The sequence below is a fragment of the Perissodus microlepis genome, chromosome 7, assembly GCF_051167445.1.
Source record: "Perissodus microlepis isolate ML-2025 ecotype Zambia chromosome 7, ASM5116744v1, whole genome shotgun sequence".
In the NCBI taxonomy this organism is placed as follows: Eukaryota; Metazoa; Chordata; class Actinopteri; order Cichliformes; family Cichlidae; genus Perissodus; species Perissodus microlepis.
Genome location: NC_140467.1, coordinates 11,590,807 through 11,599,831, shown reverse-complemented (window position 1 = coordinate 11,599,831; position 9,025 = coordinate 11,590,807).

Sequence of the window (9,025 nt, the reverse complement as noted above, 5' to 3'; positions counted from 1 at the left end):
AGGCGAGAAATTGCTTTTCTTTTAAACTGCTTTTAAATAATAACAACAAAAACCCACAAAAAAAACAATATATGGTGTCTTTTATTTGCACTTAAATGGCTGCTCATACAGTGGCATGGTCCTAGCACGCGTGTTCTGAATGTGATCAGCTGCTGCATTTTAAAGTTGAAGTACTGTAAATCAGGATGCAGGCAATGACAGGAAGTAGGTCAAAAATAATTTGCTGGCCAGCATCCTCTGCTGTGTCATATAGGCTCTGTTTGTAAATATGCTCTAGTCACAGATTCACTTCATGTTCAGTTACGGGTACAGGTTAAACTATAAGATATGAAAAGTAGTAAAAATAAAAGAATGCAGGATGTTACTGTTTAATAATTTGAAAATGTAAATAAAGCATTTATAAAAACAGAATTTATGGTGATCTGAGGACTGAGGACATCCCTGTGTGTGTTTGTGTATGGTGGTTAAAATAATTCCATAGCATGTAAAGATGTGTTATAATGCGCAAATTTTTGTGCAAATGTGCAAATTTCCATCTAGTTTATAGATTTATTAAAAGCAGGGGTTTCATCACCTGCACAAAGGGTTCAATCCCCTTGTTTTGATCTTCCTAGCTTTGGACTCCACCCTTGTGTGTCTCTGTGGTAATGAGCCAGACAGTAAAACAAGCTCAAGCATAAAACTAATACACATCTTTGAACATCCAATTCATTGAAAAGGCACATGGTGTAATCTCCCACTCTCAGTCCTTCAGCTAATTCTTAGAGAGGAGATTTATTTATTACTCCATCTTCATTGTTATCTCTGATCTACCCAGCCATAAATCCCTTCAGGTCCTGGAGCTTCTTCCTCAACAACCACCCCAATCTTCTTCAATCAGCCTCTCACACTTAAATTTTAACTGAATGTAAAAAAAGTGATCAGTGAATCCTTGGCTTAGATGTGAAAACAGAAAGCGTGTGATGACAGCTTTGTGATAACTGACCCACCATTGCATACATGTGCTGTGACTGAGCAGTTACAGCTGCCCAGTTTTTGAATAGATTTGCATTGACACACATGCAAGCAGCTAATAACACTGCAGGAATTGTTAGTGTAGACTTTCTGAGTCAAGCTACAACACACCAGGGCTGCCTTGTGTTTAATGTAGGAATTTTCAGTCCACCCTGCTCCGTGGATCAGTGAAGTCTTTCCTAAAATGATATGTGTGTTAGTTTCCAGGAGATTAAATCAAAAATGATGCTCAGTTTTTTGTCTCTGAGCCTCAGAGACAAAACATCTCACTGAGATGAGAATTAGCGTGTTGTTTACGAGGGTCAGTGATGACAGTGTCTGTTTAAATGACCGTTTGTGCTGATCAAGCTTGAGGGTTATTCCCTTTATTGGATAATCAGAATAAAACAATGTTGGATTTAAACATTGGGCGGTAAAGTTAAGGTCTGCAAAATGACAAATGATTGTATAACATTCCCCAAAATTTCTTGTGGTGTTCAAACAGCAGTTTCATAGTAAATGTACACTTATTCGCCACTTTATTAGGTACAGATTGTTAGTATTGGGTTGGACTGTCTTTTGCCTTCAGGAATGGCTTAATTTTTCAACAAAGTGCTGGAAATCTTCATAGCTTTTGGACCATATCAACATGATAACATCACACAGCTGCTGCAGATTTGTCAGCTCCACGTCCCAAAGGTGCTCTATTGGATTGATATCTGGTGACTGTGGAGGCCATTTGAGTACAGTGACCTCACTGTCATGTTCAAGAAACCAGTTTGTGATGATTTCAGCTTTGTGACATCATTCCTTATTCTGAAGCAGGCAGATGAAGATGACACATGTAGTCACAGAGGGATTGATGTGGTTAGCAATGATATTATATGCTGTGTTGTTTAAACAATGCTCAGTTAGAACTATTCCTCGCACTATTACACCGCCGCCAGCATGAACCATACCAACCACACCACCCAATTTCCCTGTTCTTAGCTGACAGGAGTGACACCTGGCTGGTTTTCTGAGTTACTGTTGCCTTCCTGAGAGCTTGAAGCAGTCAGGACTTTCAACATTTTCAATCAGAGAACTGCTGCTCAATAGATATTTTCTTTCATTCTCTGTAAACCCTACAGATGGTTGTGTGGGGAAAATCCCAGAAGAGAACATCACCAGTGTGCAAAATACTTTTGCGTAAACAGTCATGTCACATTCAGATTCACCTGGTTTAACTATTTCCCCATTCTGATGCTCGGTTTGAATTTCAGTAGCTCTTGACCGTGCGTACATTACTAAAAGCACTGAGTTGCTGCCATGTGATTGGCTGAGTAGATATTTGCATTAATAAGGATTTGAACACGTGTACCAAACAAGGTAGACATCTATAAGTCATGCAAAAGTATCATATACTCATATATGAGAATCAAAAACCATCAAATTATTATTATACTTTATTTTACAAATTATTTTAAAGACAAGTGAATTCTCAAAATTGCTTTTGGAAAGGGCCAAACTGACACCTGAAATGAAAACCTGGCCTTTTTTTTTGGTTTTAGACATGAAAATATGAACATTAATTATTTTATGTTCCACGTGTACCTATAAATTATATTATTATCATCATTATTATTATTATTTTTATTATTACTTCAGATATTATAGTAATATATATATTTTTTAATGATATAGTAATATGTTTATTGGCTTCCTGTACTGCAGGAGGACTATTAAAACAATAAAACACATTCATTTTAAATTGTCATGTAAAATCTGAAGCTTACAGGAAATTAAGTTGTTCTTAAAACATCAAACTCTATGTTTTGTACACTGCACACTATTTTTCACATGTGACATCCGTCACATGTAAAGAGAGCAACGGTCATGTATCACTGTCAGCCTTGCTTGACATTGTGATCTGTGTCTGCACGTAGAAATGTGTGTCCATGCGTGTGTGTGTGTGTGTGTGTGAAACAGAGAGAGAGTATTTGTGTGTGTCAAATGGTGTTTTCTGCAACAGCTCACAGTGCTGTCAGCAGAGGATGCTGCTGTGGTGTCCTCGTCCTTCCCTGAGCCGCCTATGAAAAGGCTCCAGTCCTAATTACATGATCCACCAGGCTTCTAATTCGCCATACTCCTCTCAAATGACATTTACTAATTACTCCTTCCCTTTTTAGAAACAGCTTTCTGGATTTTATCCAGCCCCCCTCATGCTCATTGTCATGTAGGAACAAACAAGTTGGCTGTTGTGGCAGTCATAGCCTATTTGATTGAAAGTGAGTAAGCAAACATACAAACAGACATCTTAAATCCCTTTAAAGCATGATGTTTTGTTAAATAATCTGGATTACCTGAACAGAGGAATTAAATAAAAAGAGAAAGATGTAGTGGGGAAATCTGCAATGTGGTGATACTGGGACGTAAAGCAGAGGCCCTCTTCAAGAAAGGCAAGTGCACTTTCTTCCCAGAGTGCAACAGTCCTTCCCTATATGTCAAAGAAACTAACTGTCATTTGCACAACTGGCAAATAAAATTATAAAACGTTAATGATAAAGCATATTTCAGATTAATTATTAACAGAAATACAAACAGGCTTACAGTTTTACAATAGATTTACAACACTCTCAGGCCGGCAGCTGCTAATTTATTAAATTCCTATTAAATTCAATTTGATCCAGATGTGCTGTGTCTTTCTCCACCAGTGGGTCAAAGATCAAAGAGATTGCTGGTGGTCTTACTCATTCAATGCAGTCTCAAGGTTCATGAAGACAAACAGCAGAAACAGGTATACTATTTCACAACTTGAAAACCTCACAGTTTATTTGATTTATGGTTCTGATGACAGTTAGTGGATGATTATATAAAGCATTGCAAAAAAGCTTATTTGAGAGCATTAGTGGGTTCTTTCAGGTTACATGAAAGTGGTACTTGAACTAAAAGGAGGAAACTTTTGGGAGTTCTTGGATTACTTAAATATCTCTTGAGTGACCTCTTAAATGGTTAAATACTTTAATGCTAATTTCCATGAATAGCAAGAAGAGTGCAAGCATCGTCTGTGTGCATGTTTTCTGTTGTTTGATTGTTAGGTATGATTGTATAGGGGCGATCGTGTATAGGGGCTCAAGAGTTGGGAGTTCGCCTTGTAATCGGAAGGTTGCCGGTTCGAGCCCCGGCTTGGACAGTCTCGCTCGTTGTGTCCTTGGGCAAGACACTTCACCCGTTGCCTACTGGTGGTCAGAGGCCCAGTGGCGCCAGTGACCGGCAGCCTTGCCTCTGTCAGTGCGCCCCAGGGTGGCTGTGGCTACATTGTAGCTTGCCATCACCAGTGTGTGAATGTGTGTGTGAATGGGTGGATGACTGGATGTGTAAAGCGCTTTGGGGTCCTTAGGAACTAGTAAAGCGCTATACAAATACAGGCCATTTACCATTTAGGTTTATCGCTTGCTGGATTGCCGTACAATACGACACGACTTTGGACTTGAGCTGGAATGGAGGCTGACACGTCTTGCTGATGGTCTCCAATGTGGCAGGCAGACATTGCTCCCACGGCTGCTCCCTCTCAACTCAGGCTGATTCTGCCGTGTCAAGCCCGGTTAGCTGGTTTGCCACTCACAGCTCATGAGTGGGGGGAATGGGAGAAGCTGAACCCATGACGGCTCCATTATGTTCTGACAGTACAGTGGTACTGCAAACTATCATTTAAATCACACGCATCCAGGGCTTTGCATTTAAAGGACATACACTTTGGTTTTCATCTTGTCACTGGAGATAGCCATATGTTGTTCACTGACGCTCCTATCATTTCCAACTGTTGTGTAACAACAGCAGAGAGATGTTGCAGGATCCCCCCATGGCCACTGAGTTGCGGGCACATGCAGGAAGTCTGGGTCTGTGCACATGCAGATTTCATGAGTGCCTGGGTGATTCTTTACCAACCTGAAATACCCCCACCGTCACACTGCTGTCCAGCTGTATAAATTAAAGGATGACCACACAGCTGCCACACTGTTTACCTAACATCTAACATGGCGCAATTGCAGAGACATGCATCACACGGTACCTAACACCCAAAACCCCAGAAACCCCAGTGAGCTCTCTCATGAATCTAAAAATATGCAGCTTTTTGCTCTACATGCATGCTTCTATTTTTGCAGACACCGATAAAACAGTGCATAAAATTTGAGTACTCTGCTCTATAATTTATGTCCTGCGCCTAAAGTAAAGTGGCCAACAATGTGTACTGCAATCCCTTTCCACTGACCTGAGTACATTGAAAGAGAGACAGAGAGAGAGCGAGATGCACAGAGAGTGTCTGTGATGAGTGACCATGAGCTGCTCTTGGAGTGTTGGTGGGCTGTGTGATGGCAGAAACCCAGCTCTTGGCAGCAGCCCAGGCCATTGTGATTTGTGCTCGCTGCTGCCTACAGGGTTGCCACCTGGCTGCTGCTTCCTTCAATCTCCCTGGGTTACACAGAGTGCATTCACAGCAGGTCTGTAATTGAATTTCACACATGTCACGGGCAGCTTAACTGTGTTTTCTGCAAGGCACATGGACAGCACCTTCAAAGATTTTATCTTGAGGTGCTTGAGAATTATCATGATGTCGGAGGGTGGATTTTAGCTCCTGTGCGCACTTTGAACTACATTGGAGCTATAAATTCACTGCTCGTGGCACTAAAACATGAAAAAAAAGGAGAGTTGACCTTAATCTGCCTAAGGTACAGTGTGCAATTTATTTGGATATGTTAATAAATAAATAATTTGCAACCTTTGCTAAGCCCTTCTATCTCATACACAACATACAACAATCAGTGCATGGATAGAAGGTGCTCTGCACCAAATGGGTAAGGTGAGGCTTTTGGCCGTTGCTGGCAGTTATTTCGGGTAACCTCGGTTCCATTCAACCCCAACAAAATGAATGTATTTCTTTGAATAGAAATAGTGGTTCTTTAAAATGCTTTTATGTCTCCTTTTGTTTTTTCAAATACTGATTTTGGCAGAAAGTGTACCTAAAAAGAAAAGGTTGAATGTTTGCCAAGTTTTGTTTTGTTCTTCTTCCCCTCAGATTGAACGTGCCCCAGGTGGAGGCCGGATGTGAGCTCAGTGTGAAAGAGAAGTGTGCCTCGAAGGTTTAACTTTGTGCAAAATGTCCCTTTGCTTGAGCGTTTCCAGCTGTGTTTCTAAGGTGTTAGCTGATTTTTTTTTTTTTTTTTTTTTTTTTTTAAACTTTCAGCTTCTACATTACCAAAGAAAGAAAGAAAACAAAGAAAGCCTATCTTACCCATATCTTGTATCTTAACCATGTTTATGAAAGGCAGAGTTGGAAATGTTTAGAAATGAAGCACAGATCACTTATGCTGATTTCTTTTCTTTTTTTCTCTATTATATTTGCCCCACCTCTATGTTTCAGATCATCAAACAAATTGTAATATTTAAAAAAGATAACCTGAGTATATACATGATAATTAATATGATATCATAATTAAATGATAATTTGATTTATTAAGGGCAAAAAAGGCCATCCAAGCCTAACTAACCCTGGGTGAAAAAGTAATTAGGACAGTAAAAAGGAGTCTTATGATGAACATTAGATCTCCTTTGGGTCTTATCGGCTGCTGCTAAGCTAAACACTCCACCTTGCTCACCATTAAGTTCCATATTTTGCAGTATTAATCACTGTAAAGTATTATAAAGAAGTGAAACTCAAGACATAAACGAGTGCTTTCAGCTGAACAAAAAGACTGAACTTTGGTTGAAGAATTAGCTCAAAGTCATCTTATGAAAACAAGCTGGATATAAAACAACGACTCAAGAAGTGCTTAGTTGCATTGCTGCGTAACTTTGTAAGACTTCCCTGCCTTTTGCCTTTTTTCTCAGTTTGATGAGCAGCAACAAAATTAAGTACAAAGACAACAAGTAAAAACGTCTTTCAGCTCTGTAAATGTGCGTGAGTGTGGACACTGAATCTTAGCCATAATCTTCATTGTTAACATTGTTTTTATGATTAAGGTAAACAATAACAACATTGGCTTATTTTGAAATGCCATCATATATGTTTTCTTTAAACTATGATAAGGATGAGCAAAGATCTCCACCCAGGCTATGGCAGCTACAACATGAGCTGGAGCTGCTGTGGGTCTGCACAGGTTTATAAGTTATTTAACTTCAACATTTGTGTTTGCATGTTCAGCTAAGTGGAACCTTAGGACAGTGGTTGCATCTCTTTTCCTTACTGTACAACTCCACATAAGAGACCAACACTCGCCTCAAAGTAGGCCAATTACCAGTCACTATGAATACAGACATTAATGCAATGTGGCAGAGCCCAAGAAGCAAAGGCAGGGTGTCTTCCTTCAGCTAATATGAACTCAGAGGGGACATGTAAACAAGTCCTTCCATTACATAATCAGTCCCTTTCTCCTTAAAGCATCTTCTCTTATTTTACACTCACATTCCTCCTCGTATTTTCCGTCTTAGTCACTGATTAGTGCGGAGACCAAATATTGTACTTCCCCTGGCATTCACTGTGTAATGTTGCCACACTGACCATCCATTGCTCACGGGAGAGCACAGATCTTCGCTGTTTACAGCAGTGCAAACACTTGATCTATAACTTTGGATAAGGATGACTATTCTTAATAAGTACAAGGTGGATTGCCAATAAATTTTTGGCAAACAATCTTGGAATCAAAGTGAATTTAGGAAGCCCTTAACTTTGTTTTATACATATCACTAAGTCCTGTTAAAAGGCAGTTTTTCCTTCCCACGGTTACCAAGTGGATGTTGAAAGGGGCTCATTTGATTGTTGGGGTTCTCTCTCTATTATTGTAGGATATTTACTTTACAACATAAAGCATCTTAAGGCAACTATTGTGATTTGGTGTTATGTAAATAAAATTGAGTTGAACTGAATAACAGTGGGAACCGTGCTTATCTATTTCAAACACTTACAAATAATAAAATAAAATACCGCTCTTACACATTATTTTTTTTATTATTTATTATTTTCTTTATTATTGTATTTATGGGTTGTACGGAAGCTCCAAACGCAATTTCATTGTTCTCTGACAATGACAATAAATACTTATCTATCTTACCTGAGCTTGGTGACACATGTTTTGAAGAGCAAATTGACTAAAAATGAAATTGTTTTTAAAGGGCTGTTATGGGAAACAAGCAGAATTTGACACAGCAGGTGAACAGCCCAGCATGAGACCCGGGTACAGGAAACAATTGTGGCATAAAAGGGGCGGCAGGCAGAGCTATCATCTGGAAGGACGCGGGCTATGAAATAGCCTGCAGGGGTTATTGCCAATATGGTCTCCGCAGCACTCAATCACTGTTAAATTAAATCTAAGGATGACAGATGCTGCCAATCAGTGACGGGTTAGTGAGGTCAAATTAAGATCCATTTGCTGACCTTTTCCTTGGCTGCCTCATTTCACAGTGCCTATCATCGGGGCTATCAATGGGGACTAATGAGTCTTAATGGTCTGATCCTAGTGGAGGGCCATCACTTACACTACAGCACAACGCTCACCAGGCTCAGGCAAGGTTATACAACTGTTGACGAGTGCTCTCAATAAAAACACTATTATCTCAGCTATTGCAGTGTATCAGCAACCCCTTCAACACAATTGGGCCACCCAGGAAGAACCTTCTCTCAAGCATCTTTCCTGTGTAGGGCCCCAGTGTTGTCTGGGTAAAATTCCACACTGACACAAACAGGTTAAGGCAAAAAGTATTTCTATTCTTGTTATTTCTGGCACATTGTGAGAAAAGACCAAATACCAACAATTAATTGGGTTTTAAAAGGACTGTCTGTCCGGACAAAAGCTTGCTCTTCCTTACTGTGGACTGCGGCTGTCGTCTAAAGACTATTAAAAACACATCAGCGAGGCACACTGTTGCACTGGCTTCATTATGAAGAACCTGGGGACTTTTCTGATCACACATTTAAATGGCAAAATGTGTTTTAATTCACACTTTGAAACAGTTCCCCTACACATGCACTATTTCCTCCACCATTGAGTAGTGTTAG